This window comes from Euphorbia lathyris, chromosome 1, assembly GCF_963576675.1.
Source record: "Euphorbia lathyris chromosome 1, ddEupLath1.1, whole genome shotgun sequence".
NCBI classification, from domain to species: Eukaryota; Viridiplantae; Streptophyta; class Magnoliopsida; order Malpighiales; family Euphorbiaceae; genus Euphorbia; species Euphorbia lathyris.
Genome location: NC_088910.1, coordinates 99,332,238 through 99,348,097, shown reverse-complemented (window position 1 = coordinate 99,348,097; position 15,860 = coordinate 99,332,238).

The following is a 15,860-nucleotide window of genomic DNA, read 5'->3' as shown; positions in this document are numbered from 1 at the left end:
GGCGGTTAAGTACGAGACCCTGATGTCCATGCTCATAAGCGGCATGAATCCGCTCCCCATACCAGTAGATGCGGGCACCGTCTTCAGCCAGAATTTCCTCAGCCCTCTTCTTTTGTGTCTCCTTGGAATCAGCTAGATCATCGAGGGCCTTTCGCAGCTCATCGGACTTAGCCTGAAGAGATTTAAGAGCCTCCTCCTTCTCGCTCACAGCCTTCTGAAGGGCGCCTTCTAGGACCTTCACCTTCCCTTGGACATCATCATAAAGCGACTTCTGAGTCGCCAATTCAGTACCAAGACCTTCCAACTCCTTGGCTCGCTCGGCATCCCTTCGAAGAATGCCCTCAGCGAAATTGATAATCTGCATATAAGACGGCTCACGAATAAAAAAGGGCGAATAGAAATAGGCGGTTACAATGGACGCAAGATCCTTGAAAGAGAATGACAAGCAACAATATACCTCTACAGAACGCTTCTCGATCCCCTCCACAGCGGTAGGGAGCGGTACTTGTTCGCACACACGGGAAGCAGAGGGAAGCCGCCCGAGGACATTGCATATGGAAGAGACAATGTCCTTGCAAGAAAAACTCACGGCCATGCCAAAGGTCCTAGTCCACCATCCGCTGATGTCGGGAATTGGCTGCAAAGGCGTAAAGAAAAATATCAAGAGAACAGCAGATAGCTCATGAGGAAAAAAGTAGCAATATAGAAAGAGGGAATAGATCAGGATACCTCATGAATTGGGGTACTGCTCTTTCCTTTGGATGAGGCGGATACGGGTGTACCGCCAACAGTAAGGGACACGGAGGTGTTCTTCTTCTTAGGACGAGAAGACTCTGTATCCGCACTTATCTTCCGCTTCCTCGTCAAAGGAAGATCCTCGGAGGCATAAGCGGGACCTTGTGAAATGGAGGCCCTTACAGGAGAAGCCGCCTCAATGGAAGGAATCGTTCCTCCAGAAGAATCCGCCCCTACAACGGAGGCGGTTCCCGCCATCCGCTTCTTCCTTCTTGCTAGGGCTTTAGCCTCCCGATCTGCAGCGATTTGAGATAAAGGATCACCCCTGTAAAGGGTTAAAAGAAATCATCAACTTGGAAATAAAAAGTACCTTGTACAAAAACGCGATAAGGGATATAGACCACGCGATCCCCCTCGCGGTAGGCAATCGCTACTCGGCTCCTTAGCATATGGAAGGCCTGATCATATGTCTATACAAAAAGAGGGGTACTCTTTAGGAACTTGATGACGGCGGATTCTTCCTCGCTGGGATAACCGAAGTTCAAAGTCTTCACATTGGGCCGGCCCCAATGGCGAAGGAAGTTCGGATTTCCCTCATTAAACTTGATAAAAAAGTAAGAGCGATCCCACTCGCGGATCTTGTTCAGTTTCTCATCAAAACCATAGTATCCGCTCTGGCGGATGAAAGTGAAATACCCCGCCGAACTCTTGAAATGATGAAGCTTGGAGAAAATTTTAAGCGAGAAAGGAACCTCCAAACAATCCGCCAGAAATTTATCCAAGGTCAAGTCGGCCCATCCATTTGGATGTAACTGCCCAGGTGCGATTCCGTAACCGCCGAGGATGGAAGCAATCTCATCCGCCAGCGGATAAGTGAAGCCGCAGATAATCTGGGCGACGAAAATGGTGAAATACCCCTTTGGGTAATCGCCCGGTCCTCTATCCTCCCCGGGAATGATGGTCTCGAGACCTTGGAGCCAAGGATATTGCACCCGCAAATCCTCAATGGTCTCGCGACAAACTAGGCTTCCCGACCTGTCCCTCTTTGGTAACAAACGGGGGGTTGGGACAGGTGGCAGAATCAACTTCTTAGGGTCAAAACCTAGACCCTCGTCGGTTGTATTCGCCAGGTGGAGGAAGTCAGTGGGGTGGGAATCAGACCCATGAGAACTGGTTGAAACTTCATCAACCATCTCATCAACTTCATGAGAAACCTCGCGGACGTAGCTCTCATCGAACGGTGCGAAGTCAAGGTCGGGGTTCGACATGTTGAGGAAAAGAAATAAACAGAAGTAAAAAGCCGAACGAGGTACAAATTATGAAGAGGAAAACTTACATGGGAAAGACAACACAGAGAAATGACGGAAATAAGAGGTCAACGCCGGAAAAGATGACGCCGGAAAAGAAATAACGAAAGAGGAAAAATTCACAAGTTTTTGAATTTTGAATAGACAAGCAAAAACGAAGCATCCCCTATGAACAGACCCTAAAGGGCTGTTGTATCAAACTAAAGGGGAGGCATGTGATGACCCGCGAGGCTAAACCGGGTCATATTCATTTCGCAGGCCCAGCCCATACTTAGACCTATGGTCTAAGATCGGATGGGACCCGAATAAAGGAAGCGGGCGCAGCGAGTAACCGCCCCGAATGGGACCCGAATAAGCGGAAACGGGTGAAGCGAGTAACCGCCCCGAATTCCTAAACGGAGCATCAAGACTCCCACTCAGAACCACGTTCGTTGCCATGAAAGCCACGAAAGGGACATGGCCTAAAAAGGAGGAACCGCCCTCAGAACGTGGCCCACTAAGGAGTAACCGCCCTCGGCGGTTACCTAAAAAACACCTATAAAAGGCCTTAAGAACGAGGGAAAAATGTACGCTCACAATTTTTCCCGCAATACTATTGTCAAATTACCAACCTTCTTACAAAAACTGACTTGATCGTCGGAGAGTTTTCCCGGAGATCCTGTCTCCGGTTCTGTTTTGCAGGTAACTCTGGCAGAGAATATCAAATCGGATCCGGCAAGTTATCAGGTTGTGTTAGAAGGTACCATGGAATGAGAATGGGAATGAGATAATCTCATTCTTAATGTTTGATTTACTAATTTTAATTATGGAATGAGAATGTGATTCCAATAAATCATGAATAGTCATTCCCCCTCTTACTCATGGTTATGAAATTGATTCCTGGCAGTTATTTCCCATTTGTTGGTTTTTATACTTTTCGCAGTTATTTTTCCATTTATTGGTTTTTATACTTTTCTTTACACTGCACCACGTCTATCCATCTTTTTTGTTGATGGTTTTTTTCTCATACTTTTTAAACAATTTGCTTTTATAAAGAAAATAGTATAATCAATTTTATTACAGGGTTCTTCCAGGTTAATTTTATTTTTATTTTTTGAATGCCTATGTTTTAATGTAAGTTTTTTTTAAGAAATGTTTTAATGTAAGTTAATATTAGTAATATATTATTAATTAACTACCTGATATATCATTAAAAAAAATAAACACATTGGTTTCAAATAATTTCTATATAATAATATATAGTATATTTATTTATATTTTAATTTAATTTATGAGTATTTTTATAATTAATTTTGTAGGTTAGTTTGTGGGTAATGGTTTTTGTATTTTATTTATCTATTAAAATTTTAATTTTGTCCAATTTTGATTTTGATTCCAATTCCGGAATTTGAACCAAACATTCTTAAAAGTGATCGAATTCCAATTCCAGATTAAACCAAACAAAATAAATAAATAGTCATTCCGATTCTGATTCCGTAACATTCCGATTCTGATTCCGATTCCAATTCCGATTCCGAAGTTTGAACCAAACGCCCCCCTAATTTTTTAATATCATTATTAACATAGGTATATAATAAAATTGTATGTGATCCGAAAACACAACACAACTTACTAATATGATTAGTTTAACATGATTATAGTACAAATTTTTTTAGAGCTGGTTAAAATGGACTCATTTAACATTATCTCAATAATTAACACGACACCGTACCAACAAAATACTAGCTCGGTAACTATCACCACTAAGTTTTAGCCGTTTTCGCATTTTCTTAGCTAAAATTACCTGTATACCACCTTTTTTAAAAAAAAATTGTAACACTTTAATTTGAAACTTACAATGTAATACTCTAAAAGTATCTCTATTAGTCCGTTCTGAAAACCATTTTGCATTTTTTTTCCATTGAAAAAACACTCTCTAACCAAAAGAGAGGTTGGCTTTGATATTGTCCAAATTTGAAAGTCTTCATTTTCCAAGAGTGTTTCATCAAAATGAAATTATACAATGAATTAAAACAAATTAAACCAGAATCAATAAAAAAAAAAAATTATCAATCTTGCAACAGTAACAAATCTGTTGGAATAAAAAGAAAAAATCTTTAATTAAAAATTATTAAATAAAATTAATATTATTACTTTTATTCATTGATACTTTCTCAATTAATAAATATTTTTATTTAATTAATAATTATCATTAAATAATATTAATATTCTTAAAAAATAACATTAATATTATTCAATAACACAATAAACATAAATACTATTAATACATAAAATATTAAATTGAAGTAAATAAAATAATTATAACATGCGGAACTTATTAAAATAATGTGATATTGTCTAACCACTACAGATAAATTTTTGTTAAAATGTTTTATAATTTGAAAGTGTTTTTTTTTTTTTCTGGTGAGGTAACATGGTTGGGGGTTAAAAACCCTCCATTCATTAAAGATACTCTAATACATCCAGCAATAAAAAGATTTTCTAAACCTTTTTGAAAAAAAAAACACTAGAAAATAATAATGTCTTCATTTTTTTTTCTTTTAAATATATTATTATGTCTTTTTCCTAATATTGTGGCATAAAAATTATAAAATAATATCTGCTTGTTGTTTAGTTATGGAATAGAATCGTAACGAATAACTAATCCTCGAGAACCCACATTCCACCATTTAGTTCCTTACTTTTCATGGAATAGCTATTTCATAGAATTCGTATTCCACGATAGATGGAATAAGAATTCAAAACTTTACCGTAAGAATAGTTATTCAATAAATAATATTCTTTTTAAATTCAAAACTACTCTCTTATATCTACTAATCGGCTGTTTCACATTTCTTTTACAGCAACACGAGAATAAGAAGAGGAGACAAAAGCGAATGTGAAGCAGCGTCACGTCGCGCACAATCGGGGAGTGGTAGCTTTTGTAGGTTTTTTTATTAATTAATTTTAATTGATTATTTATTCCCTTTGTTGCTTTACTCAATGTATTTATTGCTTCTCTTTCTTTTATTCTTGTGATTTTTTTAAAATGTTAATCTCACTTTTATCCTTTTTTCAATTCATTTCTATTTCCTTTCTTCTTTCAATTGTAGATGAGATTTGTCGTTTTGATTTTATTTTATTTTTTTACTTTTTAAATTTACCGCTTGTGTGAAAGTATTTCTATTTAAGACCATATGGAAAAATGATGTAAATGAGTTCAATCTAAGAAGTGTTTTTGTTTAAAGCTGATTTTTTCTTGGCCAAGAAAGCGGTCCGCTCTTCATGCATCTTCTAGATGATAAAGTCATATACTTTCAGATTAGGCCTCTAGAGGTGGTAAAATATAGCCACGTTCAACTCAATGCACATATATTGGGCAATCTTCGCAAATGCCATAAGTTACACCTAAGAATTAGGGGAAATTCTCATAAGGAAATTTTGAAAATTCCCTCAGAATCTCCACAATTGTGCTTATAAGAGGAAATCTAGCCCAAACTCAACGTGTTGGGTATATTACCTAAAATACAACGGTGGTCAGTGTTCACCTGGAAAGAATAAGAAGGAAGACACACATCCATCCTCCATAAATAAGGATAATCAGAAAGAAAAGACTGCAACTTCTCTATCATCAGCAAATAAGGATGCTCCTCATCCAGCAGATAAACTTTCTTCCCATACGCTTTGTGCACCATCTTCTTCGTAGCGACTTAAGGCTTCTTAGGATTTTGTTTTTTAAGAGCCATAATCAGAAAAAGGAAAGCTAGAAAAGAAAGGAAATATCAAGAGTACTTGCGCTTAAATCAAAATTGCCATAAAGAAGAAGAAGAGCAAGAAGCAACAAGAAAGCAGACACCAAAGGGTGAAAGAAACTCACCAAATACTTTCTTCATTTTATCATGTTGAATAAGCAAGCGAAATCGCGAGCATCATTATTACTAACAAGTAACAACCATAAAAGCATTAACTTCTCCTAGAAAGCCCTTTAAAGAACGTGAACTACACACGTATGGCGAGTAGAGAGGAACCGCTGTCAACTCAAAAGACGCCCAAAACACAGAAAATGCTCTAAGACAGCTGCGTTTAAGAGTAGACCATACGATTGACAAATCAATTACTAGGAGTCCATATAACCTCCTTATTAGTCCCTCATTTCTCCAAAACACCCCAAATTATCAAGATCAATTCCCCTCTTTCAACTTATCAAAAATCAACAAGTACAACGCTTTCCGAAACCGATGTTTTCTCATCCTAAAGAATGATAATTTATTATCAAGATCAATTCCCCTCTTTCAACTTATCAGGAATCAACAAGTACAACGCTTTCCGAAACCAATGTTTTCTCATCCTAAAGAACGATAATTTAGACTGATGGGACATCTAATATCAAGCAAATATGAACTCATCCATGTGGCACTTATAAAATTCGGACAATCGCTTGGGAAAGAGAACACGTGGAGTTATCACATCGAAGCTGCTCAATACGATCCCTAAGGTTTTGGCTCGAGAAGTCTCCAAATACCCCGTCAAGGATCTACCTATTACAACAATCATGCTCGATCCCATAAATCACGGACCTAGTGGGCTTGAGGGATATTGAGCCCCGACATGCAAGCACACATTCACCTATCAATATGTGAGACGTAGTATATCCCGTTCTAAGCTTATAATTGTCTTCTTCAGCTCGATCATAATTTAAATAGAGTGAGAGACAACTCAAAGTACTACTTCATTTCATTCATTAAGCTTACATGATAGCTTTTATTATTGTGTTCGTCCTTAAGTCTTCCCTAAAAACTGATTTAGGCATTGGAGCAGGTTAGTCGCACTCCACCCCTCCCTCTTGACTTTGTTTCTGTCCTATTGCAGGTTTACAAGTGGACTTACAAGATTCAATGACATCATGTATATAATAAGATTATATGATCCAAAAACACGACACAAAATTGACATTAATATGATTAGGTTGATACGATTATGATATGAATGTTTTTGGACTGGATTAGTATTGATGTATTTAACACTAGCCCTACAATTGGTAGGACACAAAAATGACACTAACTCGATTAGACATTTACTTATTGCCACTAGAATTAATTACCAAACTCTCTTACAACACTACGCAGTCAATCAACCTCAAAGACAGATCTAAGGGGGTCTAAGAGGCGAACTCTCGACTGGTGTCATCCCCTTAGAATTTCTCCAACCAAAACTATAGAGGTGCTCCAATTTGCAATCACAAACCTTAGGTTCTGAAGGGAAATGAAGGTTAGATATTTATGGATTTGTGATGTAAACATAAAGAAAATAAGAAAGAGAGAAAAATGAAAAATGAAAAATGAAATGAGAGTACGTTGGATTATTAGTTTGTAATGAATTTATATATAGAAACAATTTTAAAGTGTAAATTAAAAATTTATTTATTTATTAAATAAATCATTTTTTAATTATTAGAATCGGAAGAGAAAACAGCATTGAGATAGAGTTGTGTATTAAAAACTTGTAAATAGAGATTTTTATAAAGTTTATAAATTTGATACTTTGTTAAAAAAAATATATTACTTATTTGAATAATTTAAAGTAATTAAAAAAGTTGATTTTGAAAATCACTCTATTTAAAGTGACTTTGCAAATGTGAATTACTATACCCAGCCCCAATTTCACACTTCCAGCCTTGAAAAAAGACGTTTCATCCCTTTAGCTAAAAATTGAAAATTCACAACCCTCTCAAACTCTCTCAAACTCTCCCTTCACACATTTAGTTCTGAAATCAAAGACAACACGTTTTATGGCGAGCAATCTGTTATCACCGGCAAGAGATGAGAATGACGTTGTCCCTGAAGTCGAGGTATTTTTCCGATTGAACTTCCAATGATTTCTCTAATTTTTTTTCAAAAAAATTGCAAATTCAGACCGCGGGCGTGTGAACATCACGCCTCACCATGTGGTGGGGCGTATGGCTATTATGCCTCACCACATGGTGGGGCCCACCATGTGGTGAGGCGTAATAGCCATACGCCCCACCACATGGTGGGGCGTGATGTTCATACGCTCCACCAAATGGTGGGGCGTGATTTTCACACGCCCGAGCTTATTTTTGGCGAATTTTCGGGTTTAGATACTGAAACATTATAGAAATGTCGCGTATTGGAATCTAATGTTCGTTATTTATCATTTGCAGGAGGTTCCATTAGAAGATTTTGACGGGAACGACATTGATTACAGTGCGTAGTTTTTTCCCAAACAAATATTTCAAACATATCATGAAGCTGTTAACTGGGCAAAATAGACGGCAATTGAGATCGGCTTCGAGTTAACCACAACGTCGCATAAGACAAGGGGCAAGTCAAGATGGATATTGGTTGAATGTGCCCATGGTATTAAGAATACTCGAAGGAAAAAGGATATGGATATGGAGGAAGTAGTATGGAGGAATACAAAAACAAAGTATTGTGGTTGCAAATTCCAGATAAAGGTTCTGGAAATCACTGAATTAGGCGGTTGGGTGGTGAATGGGATTGCTGGAGATAGAGGACAGCACAGTCATCAGTTGGCTGTATATCATCAGGGCTACAGACAGATGAGCGTACGAAGCCCCGGTTCCAAAAAAATTGTTCATCAAATGAGTGCAGCTCAAGCTAAGCCTTATGCTATTTTTGCTGCAATTAAAGAAAAACATCTGGAGGATTGCCCGACACAAAGACATGTTTATAACTATAGGGAAAAAATTAGGACTGAGAGCTTTGAGGGTCGAGATGTAATCAGTCAGTTTTGTCAGCTTGCTATAGATAAGGAATACATACATTGGACGCAAGCGGCGCTGGGTAGCAATGTTGTGACTCACCTATTTTTGGCACATCCTACATCGATCACACTGTTCCGATCTTATTACTTGTTTGTTGGTATGGATTCAATATATAAAACAAACAAGTATAAAATGTCATTCTTTGAGATCATTGGAATGATGCCTTCAAACAAAAACTTCTTGATTGCCTATGCAATCATGAAGGATGAAACTGAGGGAAGTTATATGTGGGTGTTACAAAAATTGAAGCTTTTGCTCCAACCTGATGTGCATCCGACAGTCATTGCTACGGACCGGGAGTTAGGACTGATGAGACCGGTTCGTGAGGTATTTTCTCATAGTCATCATTTGTTGTGCACAAGATGTGGAGGATAGAGTAGGCAAGTTGTGTGGATTGAAGGTTTTTGGTGAAATTTTTAAGAATTCCAAATGGAAAAGTATAATTGAAGCCCCGACAGTAGCCGAATATGAGGAGGCAGTGATAAGCATGAAAAATACTTCTGCCAAATGGCCTCGTGTGATAGACTACGTGGAGACCACATGGCTAGTGCATAAAGAGAAGTTCTGTCGAGCATGGACAAACAAGGTGTTGCACTTAGGAAACACCACAACCAGTCGAGTGGAGAGTTCACATGCACAATTGAAACAGTGGTTGAATTCATCTACTGGTGCACTCGATGCAGTGTGGGCGAAGGTGCACAAGGACATTGAAGCTCAGATCGATGCGATCAAGTAAGACAATTATTTTGTTATTTAATATAATCTTTTAAATTGTAATACATTAGTTATAGAATCCTTTAATGTATATAACCAGATATTCACTTGAGGACTCGAGAAGAAGATCTGCGGTGGCTCACAATAAAGATCCTTTCAAGTACCTTGACTGACACGTTTCACATTACTATTTGTATGTACTGAATGATGAGCTAGGGCGTATGCGCGGATTGAGTATGGATGTGGTAAGTGAATGCGGATGCGTGTTGCCCATGACTCATGGCATTCATTGTGCATGTGAGCTTAAAAATTATATTGACAAGGACACATCGGTCCGTGTGGACCGCATCCATCCTTTTTTGAGATCTCTTGCGTTTGAAGGTTTGAGTGACATACCAGTTACTACTCCCGTATATGCTGATGGGCCTGAGGATCACCAGTTTTTTCACTCTCTTGTGGAAAAGGTTGAAAAATTAGACCGTTCAATGGTGCGTAGCATATCGATGTACATTCATGATCAGATAAACCCGGATCAAAGTAGCTACAAAGAACCTGAGGTCAAAGACACTGTTAGGGGTAGACCAAATGGGAATTCATCAACGAAGTGGAATCCGAGTGCATGGGAGTACAGTCAGGGACCACGAGGTCGTGCACGGTCCTCTCCTTCGAGGAGTAGTCGTAGTCGAGGCCGATCCTCATCCTCATCTGTGCATAACAACGAGATGCCGGGTATATTTTATTTTAGTAATATATATGTTGATGTTAAAGTAAATATATTATCGCTCACGAATTTCATATATTAATATTTTCAGCCGGATTTGATGCGGATATTGCCGGTTACCACCATTTACATCGGGTTCAAGGGCTCATCGTACCATTTATTACTGGATACCATGATGTTGTATTAGATGGTAACTGTGGATTTCGTGTTTTAGCCGATGCCATCACAAATAATCAGGAGGAGTGGAAGCTGATTAGAGTGCTTATAGAGAATGAGATGCGGGCACACCGTGATCTGTATGCGCTAGTGTTCTGGAACGGATTCGATGCTGCCCTCACGCGTATTAGATGGGCAGGAGCGGGGTGTGGTGATCCCACTGGATGGTGAGTCCGGATGACTTATATGCTGCTGCATCTGTATTGAATGGAGTAATATTCTTTTTTACTACATCACAGTTAGGATGTTGCACTATGCTGCCGATGCGTTCGGAAGATGGAAGACCACTAGAGCGAGAGATTGTGATTTGTCATTTAGGAAGTTATCATCACTACATACGTCTTTATTTAAGACATGGATTTTCATTGCCTCCCATTGCCACCCAATGGCATACATTTCGTGAACCGAGTGTTCGTCACTTGGACAATATATACGTTGAAATGAGAGCGGCTTGGACTAGATTATATTAGTTTATGTGTTGTAATTAATAATATTTATTCATGAACTTATATTATTGTTACTGATTTTAGTTAAACTTGTATGGTATTTATAGGTTTTAAGTACAATTGTGTAGTTTGAGCTGGTAACAGGTATTTACGTGTTTAACGGACTTTTTTTTTGCCTTTCCGTCATGCGGGCGTGTGGCCATCACGCCTCACCGTGCGGTCGGGCGTGATAGCCACACGCCCTACCGTGTGGTCAGGCGTGATAGCCACACGCCCTGCCGTGTGGTCGGACGTGATAGACACACGCCCGACCACACGGCAGGGCGTGTGGCTATCACGCCCGACCACGCGGTGAGGTGTAGCCACACGCCCGTGTGACGGAAAGGCAAAAAAAAATAGCTTTTCATCCCTAAAACCTATAAAAAGGCATTTTCGTATTTTCACGGGGCTAGAGGTGGGAATTTGGGACTGAATATAACAACACCCCCGCAAATTCACAAAACTATAAGTATTATTTGATGATTCATTTATTCTTTAATGTAAAACTATAAAATTTTAAATTTTTAAACTATGAAACTAATTTGTAAATGAATCAAACCACAATAATAATTGTTAGTATTATTTTACTTCAAAAAAAATTGTTAGTATTTTTATTTTGGTCTCTATATTTTTTTATTTTTACATTTCTTTGTCTTTGGATTAATTTCATTTTTGTTATATATTTTTAATTTTTTTACTCAAAAAATATTTTTTGACTAAATTTTACTTTTTTTATTTTTGTTTAATCCTTATATTTTTTTTATCACTAGATTAATTTCACTTTTGATCCTTATAATTATTTTGTTTTTACCTTTTTACCCTGAAAAATAATTTTGACCAAATTTTTTTCTTTTATCATGTTATTCAGTTTTAATATTTATTTTTAATTATTTTCTTTTTAAATATAATATTTATGTATTTTTTTTATTAATTTTAACTTTTATGAACTTTATATTATTATCAATAAGGGTAGCAAGTGAGTGACGTTTTGGATTGTTTGGGATTATATATGAAGTTATTTCACGTTTTATGGAAACTATAGTAAAAGAGTTGAATTTTTTTTTTATTATATATGAAATTAAAAAAAATAGTTTTGATTCCCTATTTGAACCAACATCCACAAAGGGAATAGGGTGGAATTGCATTCCCTTTCCTAAACATATCCAAACACATAGGGGTATGAATGCTCATTCTTTTCCTTTCCTTTAGTTTCTCTTTCTTGATTCCTTTCCCCTTAACCCTTGTGAACCAAACGCCCCCTAAATAGATGGGATTGAAGTCTAATTTTTTTATTAAACCCGACCCAACGGATCGGAGTTGGACAACTATGAACAAGACAAATTTTGTGTCGGTTAGAAATTCCTTGTACCTCTCTTTTTTCTTATTTTTAATACCATTGTTGCTTCCCAAACAATAAATACTGTTTGTACTTTTTTTTATTCAATTTCTTTTTTCAGATAAATAATAAAAATACTGTAACAGTATAGTTTCACGCATTTAAAAATACAGTGATACAAAAATATTTATTGTTACAAAAAAAAAATGCTTAGAGATTTTTTTTTATAATAAAAATGCATAGAATTCAATACGACGTCAAATCAATAAAAGTTACTCCTTATTCACTGTGACATATTACTAAACTCAATATAAAAAAAAGGTTATATTTAACAAAATTAACATGTGACACCAGTAAAAATCTATGAAGCACGGACTCTTTTCCGGGGTCGTCGTGGCGGACTCACCGGACACGGGGACTCGACGGTGACACGACGGGGGCACGGTGGCGATATCGGACACGGCGGGGACACGGATCGGACACGATAGGGACACAGATCGGACACGGCGGGACACGACAATATGTAAAAGTTTAGGGGTTTTTTCCCAATTCCATCTCTTCTTCTGCGATTTAGGAATCGTTATTATCTGTTTTCCAATTCCATCTTCTTCTGCGATTCTCTGTTTTCAAATTCCATCTTCTTCTGCGATTTAGGAATCGCGATTCTTCTGTGATACTTTGCAGGCAAGGAGATTGATAGAGGAATCTGGCTGGAGATCGAACAAGTAAGTCATTCCTAGCCCGGTTGAAGCAAAGTAATATAAATCGGCTACTGCAGGGTATAGAAAACTACCTTACAAAGCTGCTACCTACCGGAAGCGAAAAGAGTAGATGGAAGAGTTCAAAGCTGATAACTCATTGGGGGACAAGCTTACCTAAATAAGAGGGAGGCGTTGGGGACGTTCGCAAACTAATTGAATTCTTGAATCTCTGGGATAGGGCTTGTTGAACCTATTGGCCCTAGCCCAGACCAGTACTTTTTTTAATCCTAGAAAGGTAGAAAAATAGGTTGTGATTCTCTCTTACTTCTTTTGTTTCCAATTTCATCTACTTATTTGTGATTTAGCAATTTTTTTTTATATATTTTATATTTAATATATATATAATTAATTATAAAAAATTAATTCCGAAAAAAAAATATCGAAAGTTATATTTATGTACAAATTAAGTCGCTAAACGTAAAAAATTTGTCAATAATTTCTCAAATTACGGACAATTGATGCACGGTTCTGTCTAATTCTTAATTAAAAAACAAAATTGGGTTTCTTACTAATTTTTTATTCATTGACTTGAATATTCAACTCCTTTTACTATACAATTACATTTTTTTTTTCTAATCACCTAATCTTTTGAAATACCATTTTATTGAAAATAGAAGCCACTCTACAAACACATAAACTAGCTGAGCATGTTGTGTGAATTTTACTTATGTTTTTCATATAAAATGCGAAATTCTTATTTTAGTTTTTTTTGGATGATATAGTTATTATCTATAAAGTTCTGAAATTGTACTTTTGAAGTTCAATTTTGTAAAAAAAAAAAAAAAAAAGATTTGAAGTTGAATTTGAGAAGTTTGGGAATTCCAATTATTAAAAGAAGTCAATTTGCTTGGTGAAATGTTATAATCAAGTTTCACATTTCTATTATTTTCAAAAAAAATGAAACTATCTCAAAACAATTAGTCTATCACTTTCAATTTTAATATTTCTTCTATCATTATCATATCATCATCAAATTTAAATAAAAAGGTCAATTATTATTATTACAATTTTAGTAATTCCTCATTAATTTAGTCGCTTTTATGCAACTTGAACATAGTTTGATGATGGATTATAGGCCAATTGAAACCACAACTCAAACTTTTAAATTAGTTAGATTAATTTATATCAAATGCATATTTGACAATTTATAAAACCAAAAATAAATAAATAAATTTGGAGACAAAATATACTTTTTATACTAAATCAAGGGGGAACAAAAAAAAAAGTGAATTTGTACAAAAGTATTGTAAAATGTCATGTGGAAAGGGTAAGAGGCACATGAATTGTAAGGGCTAAATACACATATACTCCCTCATTACATTTTTATTTTATTGTAATAATTTCAAATTTTGATAAATTTTCTGTAATTTCAATACTAAAATGTTGACTAAGATAGTTCAAGTAACAAAATTAACAATGTGTTAGTACAAAGTGTCAAAATTTGAAGTGATCCTTTGATTTCGCGTCTAAATAGACTATGAGAGTGTTTGTTTACTCATTTTTTTACCTCATGTTTCCTTTTTAAATAGAAAATGAAAGTTTTTTTTTATAAAAATGACATATTTCATTCCATTAGATTAAAACGTACAGATACAACAAATAAGATTTTCTACCCATACAGGCTAGAGCCAGTACAAGATCCATAAATGGAAGAAAAGAGACTACAAAGAGCAATACAACAAAAAGTAAAAATACAATAAAAGTAGAAATCATATCATTCTCGTAAGTCGATTCCCGTTGAGAAAACATTGTAACCCATACTTCATCATTTAGGCTCTTCCGAATGTTCGGATCTGAGTCATTTCTTTTTTTTGCAACCACGTAGATCTATAGATCTACAGACAAGATGAACCTTTTTCGCTCTTACTAAGACCAAAAAAAGTATAAATCAAAGAAATATAGCTAACAAGTGCAGATCCGATGGAAAAAGAAGTTCAATAAGGAATATGGATTTCAAGCTAACAAGAAAAAGTAGATCTAAACCTAAATGGGAGGAGGAAGAATGAAGACAAGCTTCCTTCTTCTTTCTAAGCTTATGGTTACAGAATCTCCTACTTACAGTAGAGTACCAGATTCACTATAGAATATAGCCAGTGTGATAGGGGCAGAATCGGTTGAAACTGAATCTACAGCAAAGTCATAACTTTCTCTTCCTCGTCGATTCGAGTAGATAGAAGAAAGTAAGGAAGAAGAATAGGCTCTTTGTCCAACTATTCTATTAGCCTTGTCACCAGCTGCTAAAAGAACTGCCATAGTTTTTGTACGAGTAAGGGATTTAATAGTAGCAGGAATATGCGAAGTTGGTGTGTAGTGAGTCGTTTGGGCTCTGGTCGATCTGAGTGGGGCATTCCACATGGGATGAAGGGGAAGTTTGCCTGCTCGATCTTCCTAGTGTATTAGCCTATTGACTGGGTTGTAGGGTTAGTTTTGTTGAAAGTCACACCGTTTCCGCATCGGTGGAGTCGGACATGGGGAATGAGGTTCCCTTTGCTGAAATAGCAATTCCAGCTACTGGCCCAATGCTTAAGGACGTTGGTTTAGGTGTGATGGTAGCTTTCCTTCTTGCTATCGGTTTGGTTAGCAGCCGATAAGGTATACCCAGGAGTCAAGTTTGAGAGCTATGGGATTCTTGGTGATGATGTTGTCATCACTGATCCTAACGTAGCACCTGTCTATAGATCCATTCTTGAGAAGTTAGGGCTTACTATCAGCGAGTCTAAATCCCTTATATTTGATGATGGTTCTATAGAGTTTGCCAAGAAGTTCCTTGTATCCTGTGGTGAGAGGGATTTTTCTCATTG